Below are 22,287 nucleotides of genomic sequence, written 5' to 3' on the forward strand. Positions count from 1 at the left end.
ATTTTAACTTCCTAGAAATGAAATCAGTGAGTCATATAGTAAAACTTTTTATGGAAGCCCTAACAGTTTGTGATGTAAACAGATGAGTACCTGTCTGGCTAATTATCCTGCTTATTCAGATGTGGAATGCTCTGTGTTGCTGCAATCATGTGTCGAAGGGATCCACAACAAAAGTGGCTAGCAGAACTAAGATTAAAAAATAAAAAAAAAATAAAAAACATCAAAGCAATTGATGTATGAGTGACCAAATCTGGGATGAATATCTGCTGTTACCACTGCTGTGAAAGACACTGCGTTACATGGGACGACTACTGTACTGTACTGTAGGTAACCAGTGTGTTGGTAGCCCCATTCTGTCTTGTCAGTATAAATGATGGGCCCTCTGTGCCTGCTACAAGTCAAATTGGACCTGCAGTCACAGGTAAACAGATCTCTGTGGCACAGTAGACCACACACCTTGGAATTATGGGTGTAGCCCCAGGGATCGATCCCTTCATGCTGCCTTGTGCACAAAGGTTCTGTAGGCAAGATAATTTTAGAAATAAAAAAAATACTTATTTTAAACTGAAGTGTGCATGTATCACAACCAAAAGTTAAGATAAAAATGTTACTCTGATTACCCCAAAAAGTAAAAAGAAAGAAAACTGATATTTTGATAATGAGTATAAAATACACAATAAATTGATTAGGATTATGCAATTTTTTTAAATGGCACAAAACAACTAACATGCACTGTGTGAGAAAAATAAATCTGTTATTTATTATTTATTTTCTACAGTCTAGAACAATACTGTATTTTTCTAACAACTATAAAATAATACATATGGCATTAGGTTATTAAATAACAACAACAACAACAGCAACAGTCAGTTGTTATTTTAAGACATGAATAAGTTTAGTTCTGGAATAGTTGTTGCACGAACAGTATTGTCAAGTGCATTTGTAAAAACCCATCAAGCACAATGATAAAACTGGCTCTCATGAAGACCATCCCAGAAAAGACCAAAACGTACCTCTGCCTCAGAGTAGAAGTTCATTTAGAGTTACCAGCCTTAAAAATCCAAATTACAGCACCTCAGATTAGGGGCGTTATGAAGGTTTTACAGAGCATAAGTAGCAAATACATCTTAATATCAACTGTTCAAAAGAGATTATTGCACATTTTGGATGCCTTCAGCATTGTGGTCTTTTACAATGTTGTTGTGTCTTTCGGCTGCTTCTGTTGCCACAGTGGATCATCTGATCCACACAACAACATGGCACTGGTTTTATGCCAGATTCTAAACATCGTACCTGCAAACTTTGTGCCAAATGTTTGCGGAAGGGCCACATATTGGGGTCGGGTCAGGTGCCCAAATACCTTAGTCTAATTAATGAACGTTTGAAAATATATGACATTGGTTGCTCAATGGTAGGTTTCTTGTCTGTTACGCGGTGGGCCCAGGTTCAACTCCAACCCAATGCCCAAACCCCAGCCACTGGCTCCAGTGTCAGTCCCAAGCCCGGATAAAATGGGAGGGTTGCGTCAGGAAGAGCATCCAGCATAAAACCTGTGCCAAGTTATGTGTGAATTGGATGGTCCAATAGAGCAATAAAAAAAGACAAACAACAGTGTACAGTATGCTTAAATATTCAGTAGTATGTTATTGTATCTTTGGACTTATAAGGTTCTTTCTGCATTCCAAATAGCATTGAGATATTGAGCTTCGAAGTTTGCACTCCAGATAGCAAAACTGTATCATGCATTTTTATTTTCTGTATCAACTAAGCACTTAAAAATACCTCACATTATGTTAATACATTATCACAGAATAAGAAAATGTGACTCTGTGAATCTAAAACTGCTTTTGCCACCCCAAATGATGAATTTCATGGCTGTCATAGAGGGTAAAAAAACTACTCGTTTATACAACATTTATTTAAGGTTTTCTAAATGATATATAAACCATATCACAAAACTCATGATACGCTGGCAGAGCAAGAATCATTCGCTCTTAAGTTAAAAATGATCTCAGCGCTGCAGCACTTTGGGGATACCAGACACCTTCTCACAAAGTGTTCATTAGTGTGATATGTGGGATGAGTAAGAACGGGCTCTTTTGTCACACTCTACAGGTCATCACAGGCGGTTATTAGTGCGTAATTCCCCTTCCTCATAAAATTACATTAGCCGCCCAAGGCTCTTCGAGGATGAGAGGAAGAGGATGTATGTAGCCGCATGCCGTCTTCGATTTCACGACAATTGTTTGATGTCACAATGTTTAATATTCATGGTGGTTCTGTTGTTTTTGCACATTTAAATCAGGCTTGGCTCATTCATGGAAATGTGCTTAGCCATTTGTGCAGAAGGAGTAGAAGTCATCCTGTTTGTCCAAATGTAGCCTCCAGAGAGGGAGGCAGTGAGCAGGTCTTCCGAATACTTTCATGGCTGTCTGCCTTTCCATTAAAAAGAAAATCCCACAAGCATGCAAAAAGACAACAAAAGGGGCATGCTAATTAGAGCTATCATCTGCTTGACAGACACTAGAACTGTGAGATGGAGCATGTAGCATCATCAATGTCTGCTGTGTTTTATTTCTCCCAGTGCAAAACAGTCAACTTTTCTAACTGCTATTAATAAGTACGGCCTGTACATACAGTGAAAGCTTAGTTAAAGCACTAATTATGTATTTTAAATATGAAGTACACTATTTGACAGTGTGGCATAGCTGACAATGTTACACCTTCACAGCTCCAGGGTCCATGTTTCAGATCTGGACGTTCACAAATGCTTTTTTTGCCAGAATTGCTGTTTTAATGCATATAAAATGCGAATGATCAGCTTGAACAGTGGATGCATAACACCGAACATTTGCACAATAAATATGCAAATGTCTTAAAAATAGATTTTAATGAAGCATTGTAGATTGTAAGAGAAATAAACTGAGACCTGAAATTTAATTCAAACCTTTCTGGAACTCTAATTTAGGTTCAGATCGCATAATTGAATATTGCTGTAATACTTTGTAGAAGAAGAAGATAAACACGTGTAAAAGTTCCCATCTAAAGCAACAAACTCCTGTGTTTGACTTTGAAGATAATGAGGGTACGTTTGTTTAAAAGTGTAAAAGTGGCCCGTGTATATGTTGGTGTGTCGCTGAGAGAGAGAGAGAAAGAGAAAGAGAGAAGAGCATACAAGGGCAGCGACGACTGTAGATGTAATGGGCATCCATCACCCACGCAAACAGTGGGGGTGATTGGCCTTTGAGCTGTCTGGTACTTTGGACACAAACACACATACATAGAGTAGGTCTCCAATCTCCCTGCTCAATTAGTAGGCAGTGGCAGTACCATCCAGACCTAATGGTTACTTCAAGCACTGTGACACAGTTTATTATAGAGAACACATGCTCACTTCATTAGTTTCATTAGAATCTACAACCTAATCTGAGCTTAGTGTCTTCTGAGTACAACTCACTCTCAAGGACATGCTCTGAATATGATCTAGTTTAGGGCACTTGGCATAGGTAATATCCACTTCCGTTGAATTTGTGTTTTGTCCAAATGGTTGGAAAAATAGAAAGAATGTTATACATTTATAAGCTTTTTTTTTTTTTTTTTTTTTTTTTTTAATGGCTTCCTGGTTTATATATACTGTATATGGTTAGAGCTTGAAACATACCTGACAAACCCATCAGTTTAAAATTATATTGCTCTCCAGGGCTGGAGGCAGCAGACTTTTTTTTTTTTTTTTTTAACACAGCAACTCTGAAAAAAGATTTATGCGTAAACATGAGGGCTTTTCTGAAGTGGATATGAACCTTCATGTTGTAATGCTGTGGGGAAATGTGCAAGACGATTTTATAGGCTTAGGCTTCCCCCAAGTGTGATCTCTTATTCTGCTTTCATTAACAGCTTGTTAGAGTTCCTTCCTTCCTTCCTTCCTTCTCTCTCTGTCTTTCAGTAAACAGCAAATGCTGTGCATTTGATAAAATACTTGCACCTCTGAGCCTGTCACAGGAAAAACCACACCAGAATTCCATGTTCAGTGATAATCAGATGCTATGCGATTAATGACCATTAATTTTACATAGTTTTACATTGGCCAGTTGAAATACACACTGATTTTATTTACACGGATACCAAATGATTGTAATACAAGGCTATGGGTTCATAGAACTTGTTCACAGGTTCATGTCTAATGGAACAAGATTACAACTAGAAGGAGGAAGCTTTAACACCTTAAAACAAAGTTTTATATATATTTTATATAGTTATATATTATATATATTTTTTATATAATATTTAATATATAGTTATAGTTATATATTATATTTATTATTTATATATATTTTTTATATAGTTATATATTTTATATATTTTATATATTTATTCTACATAGTCATACGTAGTACACCTGCTTTAAATAAAATATTTTTTGTATACATACATAATAAAAATCATCTGGTCATAGTGGGTCTCAATATTTGGCAAATACGCCCTTAAACAAAAATATAATTTTTTTACTGTCATTATTTATTTAACAAAAATTAACATTCAACATGAGGTGTAGGTTTTGGGTTGTTTTGTATTTCTCTGAGCATTGCACCTTGGGGTGAATGTGCTGAGACGTCTGCTCCTGGGAGGACTGGCAACTGTACTGAATGCCTTCTATTTGTGAATAATCTTTCTGACTGTATAAAGTTGAACTCCAAATTGTGTGCAAATGGTTTTATAACCCTTTCTAGATTGATGTGCAACAACAACTGCTTCTCTAAATCCACTGCTTAAGTTTTATTCCTCTTGGTATTGTGTTAACACACATCTGAATGCCCCAGATCAACAAATTGCCAAAGCACCTGCTTTTATAGAGGTCTGCACACCTGCTGATAATCAGTTCATCAAGGACTAATTATTTGCATCATCTGGTTGCAGCTGTACTGGCTAGATTGTGAAAGCAGGAAGGGGATACTTAGGATTGTGTTTTTTTTTCTTTTTGATTAGATTTTCATTAAATAAATAATAGCATGGTAGGAAAAGTTTTGATAAGACCCATTATAAGTATACTAAGACTCATTATGATCAGGTGATTTTTATTATGCTTTTATAAAAACAAATAAGTAGGTACAATATATGTAGTATGTTGTTTTATATATATTTATTGTGTATGCATTATTTTGTACAATACCATTCCAAACATATCTTAGAAATTTGTAAATGAATAACATTACAGAAGAATATTCGGTTGCATGTAAAGAAAGGAACATACTACACGACAGATGAGTTTTTTTTAGGTGGGAAAAAATAAAAACTAATGTAGGCTCCTGGGTTTTGCATGAAAATAGAAAGTAGTGAGTGTGACAACTTTACCAGAAGAACTCAAATTCTCCAGCAAGCTCAGTAAAATCAGCTGTTTTACTCATGGTACTTTGCAAACATAAAAAAAAGCTATAAGAAAAGATGCTGTTGAAATCATTCCTACATAAGAGAAATTTCTATAAATACTGTAGCACTAAAGACTAATAAAATAAACACATTAAATGCATTAAATATAGATTGGTGTAAAAGATCTTTCCCTGAAAATGTCTGCACTATGCATCAGAGGCATAATACAGATATAGATTTGGGCAGTTTTATAAGTAAAATAGTTGGATGTTTTAATGAGCATGCTGGAGCATACGCCAGAGTTCTTTTTTTCCTTCTGTTATAAAAAGCAAAAACACATGTCTGGATTTTTAATAAAATGACCACGAATCAGCTGTGACCTTAAAGTTTGATGGATGGGCTTGCATGGTGGTGAAATACAAATGCAGACATGAGGCCCCTCCAGGCTTAGCTTAAGGTCATCACCAGTGGCTTTAGTCTGGGCATAAAAAGACAATTCATTTTCAGTGCCAGTCATTTCAACATTAGAGACCTCAGCTTACCGTGACTCTGGCTCTTGCCTCCATCACTGCATAGTTAAAGGTGTCAGAAGGAATTAGAGGGACTATGGATGTAATTAATTCCTAGGAAGGCTGACATTAGAAGAGGTCCTGCTCATCTGCTTTACATGACATCTTCATTTGGGTTTCTGCTTCATAGCACCACACAGTCACGCTCTCTTGTTTGCAAAAAATGTCACACACATTTTGGGCCACAGATGGACGGACATTGCAAAAGTAGTTTAAAAAAAAATGTGTTGGGTAATCAAATCTATGAAGGAATGGCCTTGAGTAAATCCTCTTTATAGGAATTTTATCAGGTAAAGAGAAGGTTCAGGGGAGGCAGAAATGAGAAGCTAAGCTGTTTACCTCGGCTTTGTCTTCCTGTACCCTGTAAATTCCGCTTTAGGCTGTTTTCACATATAAAGTTTAGAGCCATGTGTGCTCCTACTAAACGGCTCTGGAAATCCTACAAAAAGCAGCAAATGTTCTTTAGCAGGAAGCACTTTTCAAGACGTGCATTTTTAGAATGGTGCCATAGTGCTAACCTCAAGTGGGCAAAGACTTAGTTTTGCCTGATTAAGATAAACTTCTTAAGTTCTCAGAATCCTGCCCTACTGTTGAGTTTAAACAATTCAAACCATTTGCTCTTTTGAGACTAAGCCAAACTAAGACCTTACGTTTACAAAAGGGCACATTTCATAAATGATCCCTGTTTGCATTATTCTTGAGGGCTTCCTGCAGCCTACTACGGGCACTCATAAATGTTTCCTTTTTTTCTAAGTGCATTTTCAGGTAAACCAGGGACCCACTACTGAGATTATAGCAAGTGTAAGTGTCAATCCTCCTACACATTGTAATTGAGTTTTATACATTTACTCTTTCATTCTGGGAAGGCTTTTAGGATTGTAAACTCTAATGCAACCCTGTCTAATTAGATGCTGCTGAAATGTGAGGATTCGAGTTGGGGAACTTGCTGTCTCTTATATGCTGTCTCTTTAGATATTTTAAGCATAACTTTTTCCATTGGACCGCTGTTGAGGAAAATTTAAATTGACCATATTGTCTTTGATCAATTATGTAGACACAGAAATGCACATTGTAATAGATTGTGTACCCAAATAAAATATATTATAACGGATTATATGTGATTATTTCGTTAAACGTCCTCACATTTACAAAATGATTCCAAATCAAGAAGCAGAAAGCAAAAATGAGAAAGCTAGGTGATTAACAAACAGGGTGATAAAATCAAATCGGAAACCCAAAAACATAGCAACAATGAAAGATCAAAAACTAGAATAGTAAGACACAAAATGCAAATACAGTATTTAGTAAAAAAATCTTTGTGAGAGTCCATTTATATACACAAATCAGCCATAACATATCTAACAATCCGACAGAAAAGCCATTGCAGCCGATGCTGGCCATGATATAAAGGAATCATTGTACCACAGCCTGCTGTGCCAGCCCGGCTGCCAAAGAACCCAAGACCACTGACCTGGCCTCCAGGATTCCCCAGATCCCAATCCACTCGAGCACCCAATGAATGCGCTGGACAAACAAATCTGATCCACAGAGGCACCACCCACAACCCACAGCACCCAAAAGATAATGTCCTTGTGCCAGACACCACGAGACATCCCCAGACATCTTGACATGTGCTGAGTGGCCAGATCTGCCTAGCTGGCACAAGGAGAACCTTCACAATATTTGGCATAATGTTTTGCATTGTAATGATACCATTGATGTGTTAATGTGAATAGGTGCGCATGGTGAGAAGTCACAGTGAACCAGTTGCTGATGGGTTGTGCTGGAAAAGTTCTTTCTGGTGGTTGTCCTTCCATGTTGTGATGTAGGTTGTATGGTAGGGAAATGTTGAGTGCAAGTGGAAAAGGAGGGGGTTAGTTGACTAGGGTGTAGCAGATTCACCTTGAATACAACCTTGTTAATAGAGTGGAGAAACCTCATACAGGCCAATGTACAAGCTTGTCAGGTAGCACATTTCTTGTTCTTCTGTTCAACCTTTTCTAAGTGCCTGTGTGCATTCTTCCACACTTGCTCACTTCACATAAATCATTCGTCTACTGTGGGCGAAGCTGTGGGATTAGCATTCCAGGGAAATAGGTTTGGCTGATAAGCAAGCAAGCACTGGAAGGTTGTCAATTGCGTAGCTGAGTGGCACAGTGCATTTTAGCTGCACTCAGCCAAGGGAAGAAGCTGAGCTCAATAGTAAACCCTGAGAGTCCTTCAAAAACAGCCAATTTTCTTGTTAGCCCATTCTACTTGTCCATAAGCTTGTAAATGGTAACCAGATGAAACTCCCAGCTTCTCTATGAACTCTGTGCCTTGATCAGTAACAATGTCTTTTTGAACCGCAAAGTTATACTGTAAAATGAATAAAGACAAGTACAGCAGTATCAAAGGATGTGGGTAGGCCAACTATAACCACAGTGATTCCACCAGTGAAACCGCTGCCTGTGATAAAACTTGTGTGATGAGGGACAAGGATGAGTTTGCTTACGGTTTACCCAAAAGAAGTCCTTGACGATGTAAATCTATGGATGTTTGTAATCATGTTAAGCCACCAGTACATCACTATACATTCTATAGCTGGGGTCATGTGTGCTCATGTCCTGAGCTGCTGAACTTCTTTAGTGTGAAAGCAATCTCTCTGTCAGTGTGCCAGGTTATTCCACTTGCAGGAGGAGGGCAGTATGGGTCCCAGCCTCTGGACCCTGTTTCAGTAGGTTGGAGGCAGAACAGAGTCATCCTTGGTGTTCCTGGAAATGAGCCTGAATAAGAACATAAAACTGAACTGGGCAAAACCAAAGGCCAACAAAGCCTGGCAAGAGTTCAGGCAGCTGGCTGTTTTCAGGTACTTGAGGTTCTTCTGGTCTGGGTAGGTCACGAAGGCATGGGCTGCCCTCTCCATCCAGTGACACCACTCCTTTAGGGAGAGTTTTATAGCCAGCAACTCCTGATTTCCTTTGGCAGGAGATTTAGCTCACTTCACATCATTTTGCTTGGCTGATGAAAGCTTCTTTACGAATTTTTATTCTTTTTTTATCCAAACGATTGTAAATATACCACTCCCCCTCAAGACTCCAATGTGTTTATTTCAACAATATAAGGCTTGAAAGGGGATGCTACAAAATAGGATCAGTGCTGAATGCTGTTTTAGACCTTTGGATTCTTTTTTTTTAATAGTAAGGATGCAAGGATGAAACTTTGAATGAACTGTGCATGGACCTTGGAAAAACCTTTCACCAAAGTTGCCGGAGTGTACTGTAGAAAACTTTGAAGCCCATAGGCAGTCCTGTGAATGTGCCAGTCTGTAGTAAGGAAGTTTTTAAGGAGGGTTAAAACAATACAATCCTCAAACTAGAGTTTAATTTGCCCTTTCTTACAAAGAATTTCCATTTAGTCAAAGGTGCATAATTTGACAATATTTGACAATAAATTGACAATTTGACAGAATGCAACCTATGTTTATACTAATTTCGAAAGCCTTAGATTAAAAATTAATGCACATTTGGTTGTTCTTGACATTTTTATATATACTATATATACAAAAAAAAAAGATTTAGAAGTGTGATAATCTTGTCATTTTTTAAATCAAATAAATGCCGTAAACTTACAGTTTATTGTAATTTAATACCAACGTTGCAGGACAGGGCCAGGTTATTGTTTGTATATACAGTATTATCTTATATCCTGGATTTAATTTCTATCCCCGGTTGGAGCACTTTAATCTAACTGCCTGTTGATGGCCAATTACACATCGCTCCACTCCTATTTGAGATCATCAATAATGGTGGCACAAGGAGAACCAATAATGGAGGGAAGTGGTGACGTGTCTTATCCCATCTTGGCATTAACAGTAATTTAGCAATGAAGTCAACAGCAGTCCCTGTGGCATCTCTCTCCATGACGGGAACAGGGAGCATGACTGTGGCTTGGCCTGACTGACACAATAGATAAGAACTCAGACTGATGATAGATGATAAAGTCAGGTGAATGACTGAATGATGGATGAAAATCCATGTTGTTACTGCAGCAGTGGAGTTAGAGTTATTTTGGGGTGGTTTCTCCCCTTGTTCTGTTTCTGTCTAAACATTTTGGCTATCAGCACATTAAATGTAGGATAATATAATGGCAGGGTTGGGTAACCCCTTAAAGTACTGATGGGAAGGATTATTTCAAATAAGTTTACTTTTTCTAAGGAAATAATTACCACACCAAAGGCTGAAATCTGAATTTCAGTAAGTTATAAGACTCTTGCTGGCATGGTGTTAAATAAATACACCTTAACTTAAGTCTTTCTTATTTGTTACATGTACATTATTGTACAGTAAAATTCTTTGTTCTTTGCATATCCTTTTTTGTGTTAGGAAGCTGGCAGCCTTTATATGGCACCCCTGGGGCAGACAGGTTAAGAGCCTTGCTGAAGGGCCTGGCAGAAGCAACTTGGTTGAGCTGGGGCTTGAACCGCTGACCTTCGAACCAGTAACTCTGAGCTTAAACTCTCTGAGCTACCACTGCCCCCAACAATAACTCTGAGAATTTCTTCTTTCTTAAAAGAAAACCAGTATTAGTGCTCTGAGCATTATTTAGCAGAATAAGAACGTCACAACTATTATCTGCACATTACAAGAAGCCAACATGTCAAAATAAGACTCAGATTTTCCCCTTTGATTGAACTTTGAAAATTCTATCCATCCATCCATCCATCCATCCATCTATACATCTAATTATCTCTGGACTATCCATCCATCCATCCATCCATCCATCCATCCATCTATACATCTAATTATCTCTGGACTATCCATCCATCCATCCATCCATCCATCCATCCATCCATCCATCTGTCTATCTATAGTCATTTTACTTTTAGTCTTTGATCATTTTTATTGTTCTTATTTAGATTTTTGAATTTGATCTGGATGATTATAAATTTAAAATAATAGGTGTATGAAGAAGCACATGAAGCAGTAAAGTAGTAGTTATGAAGTGTATACCAGGACATAAAAATCATTTAGTGCTATTGAATATTGAAACACACATGGATGGCATGGAGATGATGATAAATGAACAGATTTGTAAGTTTCTTGACAAGTGTACCATGCATCTGTTCAAATGATCAGCTAAAATAATTGGGTCTCAATGGTGCTGAAAAACACACTGAAGGTGGCAGGCTGATACATCAGTACAAAATGTTCACTACCTTTTATGGAACGTTCTCAAATTCTGAGTGCTGAAGCCACTTATGGTCCCAAAGCTGCGCAGATGTTTTGACTGCAGGAAGCAATTTGGCCACAAAACCTCGTTCACCTTCGTTCTCTTCATCCCGTGGTCGTAAATGGATTTCAATAATCACCCCTCTCCACTTTTGGTTTTATATGCAATATTCGAAAATGCTTATTACCTTACTCCGTGGATTACATACAGTATTTTTTTTAAAAGCTTCAGCAAGTGCTTCATAAAGTCTGTCTACTTAGAGATGCATAATCCTAATCATTTGATGAATCAGATAAAAAAAAAAGTGCAACTGGGAATTATAACTGCTTATACAAAACCAATGAGCTTCAAGACCAAGTCGGCCTAATTATTATACGTTTCGACAAATGAGCTGATGTTTCCTGACACTGCCACTAGAGCTCACCCTAAATCAAAGTGAAGGGAACAGCAACCCACTCGGAATGCCTGGCATTCTGCTAGTAATTATATTCCTGCTTTCATGAAGCTGAATAAACCTGACCGGCTGTGACTTCCTCATAATTCACCCGGGGATTTGAGAGTTGTGTTTTCAAGATGAGTTTGACTCCTTGTATTAATTGTTGTGTCTCCTACCAGCTGAAACCGTTAGTTAGTAACTTAAAGGAAAGAAACACCAACATGTAGAAGGCACTATGCCTCTACTGTATGACCAGGACGACACAACCATGTTTTGTGCCATTACATTGCCACAATAAAAACAACACAATAAAAAAATAGATATTAAGTGGCAAAATAAAAATGGCTTGGTGTACTTGGTCCTTTAAAAAAAAAAAAAAAAAATCTGTGAGAGGTACAGTAGATTTTATTCATATTTAGCAACAGAGCAGTTCACATTGCCCACTCCCTGATCCAAAGGTGACTGGTTGGTTTGCAGTTTGTACGAGTGAGATTTCTCCCAAAAATATGGTGAAGTGAGTCTCTATGTTGGTCTGCTGTATCCTGCAATGGACTTCTTTGGAAACTTGAAACTAGTTCTAGGGACCTGTACTATTACTTAGTACCATTACTTCTAACAATATATCCATATTGTTATTCATCTCTCATTCACTTATGCCCTGTCTAATTCTTATTCCACTAGCTAAGAACTCGTTACTGTAAATGCATTGTTGTATCACTGCAGGAAAAAGGCCCCCAAATGAGCCTAATTCTTCTGCTGTGTGCCAATGTTGCTAAGGGTACTACTGTAAGAATACTTGCTAAGCTAACTCTTTTGTAGAAACATTTTAGCCTGTTCAGTTCGCCTTCCCCATCTGTTCAACATGACTGTGGCATTCATAACACAATACGTGCAAATGTTCTCATAGGATTCGTACAAATTTGATAAGACCCAGATGGCAGCTCTTTCTAAAATGATTTGTAAGACAAAAGGTGCATGTGCCAGTCTGTGATGCTCTTTGAAAAACACCATACATCAAACACAGTCTATATACTTTAGAGCTACTTGGAACACTTTAGGTAGTACTGGTGGAAGCTGTTTGATCTCTAAGTAAACAGAGAGCAAAGAAGATTACAGAATTTTGGCTTACAGAATTTAATTTAATTTAAAGATTACAGAACATATTAAGAAAATTTCCTCTTTATTTGTGCCAGTTGTTCTTTTCCATGATAATGCAACGTAATGATCCCATCCTTATTATTTAATGCATTTAGTAGTCCGTTAGATCCTGATCTCAGAATCACATGTATTCATTGTTAAAGAATTCTCCCAGTCGTACACACATACAGTACTGTACAGTAAGTACCCCTGTTACTCAAAACACATACGCACACACATAATTGCTCATAACCCACCCAATATCATCCCTCTTTTGAAAAAAGTGGAGAAAAAGAGAGGACGGGGGAGACATCACACCCACACCCCCTCCACTCTCTGTGTGTCTATCTGTCTGTCTCACTCAAAAAGAGCTTAATAACTGAATGACCAAGTCAATTAAGACAGCACCATGCTCAACCCTGCTGACTTTAATAAAATACCCAGTACATAAAATCCAATATGTTTGACAGACAGATGAACTTACAGATGAATAGATTTCACTGTTGTTCTTGGTAGTGTTCGGAAATGCACACAGAAATCAATTCCATGATAGAGTTTACTCGTATTTTACTTGTTATCAGAAGACAGGTTCAAGCATTAACTCGATACGAGAACACGTTTTATTAAGAGTGAGCTTTGTTTGTTATTTAGTTCAATTTATTTATTACTGTTACAGTGGATCTATCAAATTATGCTTTATCTTTCTTTCTGGTTACTTCCATGTAGAAGGAAGCAAGCAGAAGACATCTATTTAAGACGTCCAGTCAAGAACATCCCATTTTACAAGCTTTTATGGTTGTAAGGACTGCGATCCTAAGTCTCGAGGTATTATCATACATTGCAGTATACAGTACACTGCACATGACGCATGAAGTGTTGAAAATGAGATGAGTTTATGAAGTTTTGTCCAGGTGGTGCTGAGCAATCAATTTCATTTTGCCTCAAGGCAGACTTGTCTTCACACTTATCGATTGGCAATTTTGAACACAAGCGTCCAAGTTTATGACGCCAGTATGAAAATCCTTTATTGACAAAGTCTGAATAATCATCAGTTTAACATTCAACTAGCATTCCCTGGAGTAAGGATGGAAAGAACTAGTGAAACCTTGGATTACGAGCATAATTTGTTACAGAAGCAGGCTCGTATTACAAAACACTCGTAAACCAAAATAATTTTTCCATAAGAAAAAAATGGAAACTCAAATTTATTATTCCACAGCCCCCAAAAAATAAATACATAAAAATAATTAACATGAAATCTAAGGTAAAAATAAAATAAATTAACCTGCATTTTACGTTTCCGTTTGTGTGCGCACGCGCTGTGTGTGTGTGTGTGTGTGTGTGTGTTTTGCTTTATACACTCTGTACACACACGCATACAGACACAAAATAAAAGATGTTTTACATGCACACACATGGTCACAGTGCTATAGTAAACAGTACACGCATGCCCGGATGTCGATTATACCAGTGAGAGACGCGCGCTAAGACTCCGCAGAGGAGACGATTACCCACAATTCCGCAACGCAAGAGAGAGAAAAACCGTTGGCTCAGTTGTGATCACGTGATGCTCGGCGTCAAAACAAGAAGCACATGCGTGATACATGATACTCGGCAACCAAGACTTGTTTGTTTTCCAAGTCAAAATTTATTAAAAATCTTTGCTTGTCTTGCGGAAAACAAAAAGCAATCATTTAAAAGTTGGTCAGTTCGCTCTGAAGTCATATAAAGAGGGGAGAGCTGCAAACCGTGTTACTCACAATCTGAGTGCGTTCTAGGATTTGAGAGAATTAATTATCTTGTTTTATACACTGGTATTTTCTGCATTTTTGTGCATTTGTTTTCACAACCCTTAATTGGATTAATGTGGATCTATATGCCTGCTTTTCAATAAGCCTTGGAACCTGCTGGACTTCGAGGGGTACATTGACGGAATGATTTCAGGACCCAGACATTCTGGATACCAACATCATCATGGAATATCATGACCAATCTTGATCGTTCACTTTTAATTTGTTATTATTTGTTATTGGACCATTACCACTGCCTTTTAAAATCCCATTTGTTTATGTTAAGGCCTTTAGGTCATGGATATCTATCAATGAATGAATATCTAAAAATATTAGAATTTTACGCAAATCACATATCAATATAAGACAAGAACAATACCTTAAAAGAACTGACTAAAATGTCAAAAGTTTTAAAAAGCTTACTCCAAATTTCAAATATCTTAATATATACTATGATGGCTTTTATAACGTCTGAAGCCTAGAATGTGGCTGTATATTATATAAGTAGGTGAGAAGTCTCAGTGCAGTAAATGACTTAACATTGTTTTTGTGAAGTGATGGATCGTGACGTATTTTGTTTTTTCTTTTTTTTTTTCTAATAAAGATGGAAGCAGCCACAATCTTAGAGAAGAGGAATAGTTTTTATTGAAGTTTCTACAAAGGTTCTGGCCCCTTAAGGTTCAGTCCTCAACTGCCTACACACGAAAAAGCTATTTACCAAAACATAAAATGGTCTTCTTAGTACATACTTCAAACCTGATGAAACATGGGATTAATCATGGCTAAGAGAATTGCAGTTTTTGCCTGCATGACAAACAACCTGGCCTTGTCACTGTGTAGGAGATTGGAGACTCTGGTGGAAACACATCAGAATTGTTTTTGTGACATAATATTCTGATATTACATACATTGGCTGGACATAATAATAATAATAATAATAATAATAATAATAATAATAATATTAATAATATACTATAATGCATCTATGGTATAAGTAATAGTAACAGTAGTAACAGGAATGTTTTGATGGTGGCCAAAGTAATCATAGTAATCATTGATTTCTCAGGACTGTCCAACCCCTCCATCATTTATTTATCAGACCTGTCTGACTTGTCTTGGTGTCCCGCTTCTGGTTTGTCGCATGGATGCCCGGTGTGGTCTGTTTGGGATGGGTGTGGTGACTGGGGACGGTTCCACTTTTCCACAAAGACAGTCCTGGCCTTGGCTGATGCAGACAGCTGTTCTCTGAGAACTTATGACTGCAGTCGCTTTATAGTTCAGGACTGAAGTTTTCTACAGTCTACCTGAGCTTTCAATAACTAACTGGACTCCATATTAACTTAAAAGACATCAACTTCCATCTCAGGGAGTTTTACATTGCCACTGTCACCTTCATCCCTTAGCTTGCTCATCAGGGACAATCATACGATTCATACACATTTAGCTTTTATACAAACTTAAAAGCTGCTTTGCGACAATGTCAGTTGTTAAAAGCGCTATACAAATAAAATTGAATTGAATTTATTCTTCTCACCTTTTGGCTACATAGTATTACTCATACTTTCACTCAACTTACTTCAATTGTCGGGTGCTTTAGTTGTTTGGTGACGAACTCCACCAGTTGTGGTTTGTTAGTTCTTTTAGTTGCAGAATCATATGTGATGTCAGAGCAAAAAAAAAAAAAGTGGTTAAATAAACAAACTAATCATAATATGTTGATAATAACTTGTTTTGTTGAACTGTTGTATAAAAGCAATATCACACTCAAAGTTGTGTTGTTGTACTGAATATCAGCGTGGCTGTGAAATGTTGTGCCTCCCTCTGGAATAATATTGCTGAATTATCATTAGTCAATATTGACGAGTAGAAAAAACTCTATCAAAAAGCTCTGACTAGGAGCCATTCCATGTGCTGACAATTAAACATATAATATAATTTAAGCTTGGCATAGAATGTCAGTGAAAACTGAAACCTGAACCTGAAGTGTGCTGTGTTTCTCAGGGTGACGGTACCTCTGTGCCAGTACGCATTAGAGTTGAAGTTGGGCGAGCTGTAATTACAAGTTACTTTAAAATGTATTATGGAACATCGGGATAGTAAATGAATATCATAATTGTGCTTCTGCAGCTGCAGATTGAATAATAATTACATTGTGCATATTTGGCTAATGACTTTCAAAACATTCTCCTGTTCTTAGCACATTGACTTAAAAAAACACCAGCATTGTGAAAGTTTTGACAGTGAAAGTCATTTCACAGGAATAGCTGTAGAATAGCTGTAAAGTTTTCTCTGCACCTTAACTTTAATCGTACCTTGAGCATTTTTCACTTCCCTGTCACATCTTATTTTCAGAATATAAGAATATATGACCATTTTAATAAGGACCATTTCAACTTGGTTTCTTGCTGATTGCCAAGGTTCTTTAATAACCAATAAGGCATATGTTAATATTAGATACTGCTTGGTCTTTATAAGAAGAAGTATGTTTAATTAAGTGATTTTATGACACGAAATGGCTCAATGTGTGGATAAAGCCTACTCCGTATCCAGTGCTACAGTTTGATATACTGAACTGTATATATTTTCCTCCCCAACAATGTAGACAAATACATTGTATTTGGATTCTTTATAGAAGCTGCCAAGGGCAAAGCTGGCCTTTGGTAAGTCTCCTTGGAAACAGCAGCAGGTTTTATGGTGATAAATGAAACCTTGAAGCTTGTATCTGCTAAAAGATACAACATCCAGATAATCCAAATGTCTTAAAATGTCAATAATATTGTGTCTACGACAGTATTTTGTCTACATTATTTTGCATTTATCTACATCTATTTAACCTCTAACTCTTTCTAAACTTGAGGTGTAGTTCGGACCATCAGACTGAACTCATTCCAAACTGCATGTTTTTTGGACGTTGGTTGGAAACCGGAGACCCCAGTAAGAGCACAGGATCAAACCTAGGTTTTATGTGCTGTCAGGTGGCGGCAATGATTCCCTTTGCACCACCAAGATGTCTGTTTCACACACTGCGGATACAATGATGTTCAGCTTTAACAAGACTGAATCACTTATAAATCAGGCTCAGGTTAGTACTGTATGCGTGTGGAGTTTTTAAGTATGGAAACTACAGTATACAGAAAATATGCAAGAACGAAGGAGGTATTAATGAGTAACACAACTTGTTTCTAGGTAATTACTCATTAATGTAAATATTACTCATTAATGTAAGTATGGAAGTAGGAGTCGATTATTTACTATGCAGTATTTTCTTCTGCTAGTTAAAATGTTTCTTTTATAAGAACTACTTACAGTATTTTGTACTAAACACACCAACAATAATAACTTTACCATGGCCCTGGGGATCTACTACTTCAATATACCTCAAACTCTCATCGTATCTCAGTGTCTAAAATATAATTGTTTCTAAGAGTTATTATGTTTTCTGGGGAACACAGGGTTATTATGTTGTTTTATTTAGTCAGTCAGGGTTTAAAGTGGGAAATGGACAATAACGATAATGGATGACAAGCTAAAAAAATTACGAAGCTGAAATGTAACATAACATACTTCAGTCACTCAGTCATAGCTTTCCACTTATTTCACTTTACAAAACTGTTTTTTATTATTAGGAACTACATAGTACCACTTCAGCTTTGAGTTTTGTTTTATTGGTTTAATTCTTATCCACAGAATTTAAATAAATGTAAACAATATTCTTAAGTGATTCATAAACGTAAACAATAAACAGATTAACAAATTAATAACAGTAAATTATAAAAAGCTATGCTTTAATTACTTCAAACAGCTACTACAACTGTGTCTTACAACAAAAACAACAACAACAACAACAATAATAATAATAATAATAATAATAATAATAATAGATTTTGTTAGTATTGCGTAGAATAAAAATACTGTATATATTTTTTAAACAATGAAACTAATGAAAAAGTTTTAATTTGATAATTTTGAGTGGTGTTTATGTAGATACAATAATATTTTGGTTTGGTTATAAGTTTTTAACATATTCGTATATGTGTAGTAGAATCTTAAAGGATTTTTAATCTTAAATTGAATTAAGTTGATTAAGCTGAATCTTAAAGGGTTTAACCATAGGATAAAAAATTAAATAAAAAAAAACTGCATCAGCACCTGATCAAAATATTTACCTATATACAGTATAATAACGTACTGGATGTATTAATAATGATTATTATTATGATGAACGACATTTTAAGTAGGAATGCCGGATGCTGATGTCACTGATGAATAATAATAATAATAATAATAATAATAATAATAATAATAATAATAATAATAATAATATCAACACTACCACCGGCACCACCACCAACAACAATAATAATGATAATAATAATAATAATAATAATAATAATAATAAAAACATTATTTTAGAGCTACTTGTTTTATATTTACTATATACTGTATATTATTTTTTACTTAACATACTGCCCAAAACCTGTTCTTATTTAAAAATTTTAAGTAAAAAAATTAATTAAATGGGGAAATTGGTGGTGCATTTCTTCTTATCAGAATACAGTATACAGTACTGTGATAAAATCTATAAGAAATACTGTATCTTGTGGCTAAAAATGATTATTGGGCATTAACATGATTAATGAGGTATAAGAATTTCAGCTCTATTGTAGCACAGTTTGGCAAGTGGGAATTGTTCTTGTGCTTAAACGCCTGAGACATGCTACCATCAATATTCAGATCACTGCTGCAGCACGACAGAAAATTAAACCTAAATCCCTTTGCCCTTTAAACGCAAAAAGATTAGTTCGTGCCGTGCTTAGCATACACTATGTCCTTATGCATGTATATTCCACAGCGGTGAAGAAACAAATTTAGCACAAGGTGATTTATTAAGTAATCTTTTCTAAGAACTTCCGTTGTATTCACTGTGCTTTGGAAACTTTAGTTCAGTAGCTATACCTACAGTAGCTCCTCTGGATGATGCTTATTCCAAGATTAAATATTTTGCACCAGTGTAAAGTATATGGGTGTAGATATACAAATAGGAAATTTACATTTCTCCTTCTCATACAGTACACCTCATTCCTTGTATATTTAATGCAAATGTACTGGATTTTTTTTTTTTTAATAAAAGTTGTCAGCAATGTAGTGTTGTTAAATTGTACTAAACTCACTGTACATAGTGGCATATGGAAAACACATCTTTAATTCTGTTTTATTGATGTCGTTCCTGTCTAATTACAAGATACACCTATTTCCTGAGTGACTATCAAACACAATACAGTACATCATATAACTGTACTATATAATGTGAAATGAAACATGACTATTTACGAACTTTTATGATGCATTAAGGTTTTTCATTTATTCTTTTCAAAGCATTCTTTTCCACCATACCACAATTTTTTTCTTTGCTTCTTTGCCTGAATCTGTTGAATCTAAGTGTACTGTCTGAGAGAATGGTGTGGCCTTGCTGTTGCCTAACAACCACCTTCCTGCCAGCCGAGGATGAGAGATGACTTTCGCTAATTGAATTCCACTTCTTTTGAATGTATTGACACTTAGACACTATTCAGAGGACAATGATTCTGTGTGTATGACACTGAAATTAAATTGCAGGCATGATGTTTGTACCTCATGAAGGCCAATAATTCCGAGCATATTGACGCATTTTAGTGTCCTTTAAAAAAATTAATAGAAAACATGATAAAGCATTGAATAGCTGAAGTTTTGGTGTGGTGCGATATAACAAAATAGAAAAAAAAAGACCTGGGCTTAGATGCTAGACACATAAAATATTACTGATGACAGAGGAACTTAGACTTGGCACAACCTGAGGCACCATTACAACATCACAACCCTAAATCTACACTGACGCCATGGATGACTGTGATTTTTTTTTTTGTAATGTCCCTTACTGGTTTATTACATTAATGTGTTGGTTGATTTAAGAGATCCATTAGCCTTTACATGCAAAAGGTCAAGAACTACAATTTTAACAGCACCACAGAAAATAGGCCAGTTCTTATTGAATGTTCATGAGGTTTTTTTTATCCATGTGTCTCACAGAGAAGATACACTTACAAATTAATCCAATGTTTTTAATGCCCACTAGGTTTATCTCATAACACACACATTTTTATTTTGTACTGTGAAGCATGGGGGTGGAAACATCATGCTTTGGGGCTGTTTTTCTACAAAGGGACCAGGACAACTGGTTCGTGTAAAGGAAAGAATGAATGGGGCCATGTATCGTGAGATTTTGAGTGAAAACCTCCTTCCATCAGCAAGGGCATTGAAGATGAAACTTGAGTCTTTCAGCATGACAATGATCCTAAACACACCACCCAGGCAACAAAGGAGTGGCTTCATAAGAAACATTTGAAGGTCCTGGAGAGCCTAGCCAGTCTCCAGATCTCAACCCCATAAAAAATATTTAGAGGTAGTTAACAGTCCGTGTTGCCCAGCGACAGCCACAAAATCATCACTGCTTAAGAGGAGATCTGCATGGAGGAATGGGCCAAAATACCAGCAACAGTGTGTGAACACCTTGTGAAGACTTACAGAAAACGTTTGACCTCCGTCACTACCAACAAAGTGTATATAACATATATATATATATTGAGATTCAATTTTCTTATTCATTAAATACTTATTTTCCACCATAATTAGCAAATAAATTCTTACAAAGTGATTTTTTGGATTTTATTTTCTTATTTTGACTCTCATAGTTGAGGTATACCTATGATGAAAATTACAGGCCTTTTTAAGTAGGAGAACTTGGACAATTGGTGGTGACTAAATACTTTTTTGTCCCACTGTATGTGGTATTTTATGTTGCGTTACATTATACAGTTTGTTATAATCATGCCACCTGTAGAGAACTGTGGAACAAATATGCACACATGGCCATGACACTCATTAAATCACCAGAATGACTGGAATAAACACTTTGTTTTTTGTACCAACACAACATCCTCCTTTTCCCTTTCAATATGGGCTAATGAGATAGCTACTGTATGGGTATGTTTCCTTGATATAAATAAGGGATATTGTGATACACCAGTAAAATGTATAGAACTCAAGCAATATGGATTGAGCATTAGCTCTGCTGGTGCTACATACGGTAAAATTTGTGAATTTTGGATCAGGTTAGAATACAGTGACCAAAAAAAACAGGCACACACTAAGATTAGCACATAGCCTTGTGGCAAGTTCATGTATGAAAAAAAATTCTCATGTTCCCAGGATCACTCTTACATTCTGGGTCCTGGATTACGGCTGGGATCAGGGAAGAAAAACTCAATCGATGTGATACCCTGGTCATTCAGTACATTCAGGTCATCAGCCGACTTCATTTTATTGCCACATAGCGTTACTGAACCTAGACTTGAAAAACTGAAGGAACCCCAGATCATAACCATCTCCAGAAAAAAAGATTCTGTGGTATGGCAGGAAAGAATGCTTTGTTAAGAAAAAATTACAAACATTGATTGCTTTATGAAAGTTCGTAAATAGTCGTGCTTCATTTCCGTTGCTTGGCCTCTAGTGGCCACAATGCATGATGGGTGGATGTGTTTCCCTTCTCTTATTATTTTTTTTTTATCACATGGCCTTTTTCCATTGCTTCAAAGTCCAGTCTTTAGCAAATTCAAGGCCTTTTTTTCTAATTGGACTGACTAACAAGTGGTTTTCTTATGAGCATATTACTTCTACATTAGTTTAGTTTACAGTTTAGTTTAATCCTTCCAGGTCATGATAAATGTGTTGAAAATTCCTTAAC

This window comes from Clarias gariepinus, chromosome 1 (genome assembly GCF_024256425.1).
Source record: "Clarias gariepinus isolate MV-2021 ecotype Netherlands chromosome 1, CGAR_prim_01v2, whole genome shotgun sequence".
NCBI lineage: Eukaryota > Metazoa > Chordata > Actinopteri > Siluriformes > Clariidae > Clarias > Clarias gariepinus.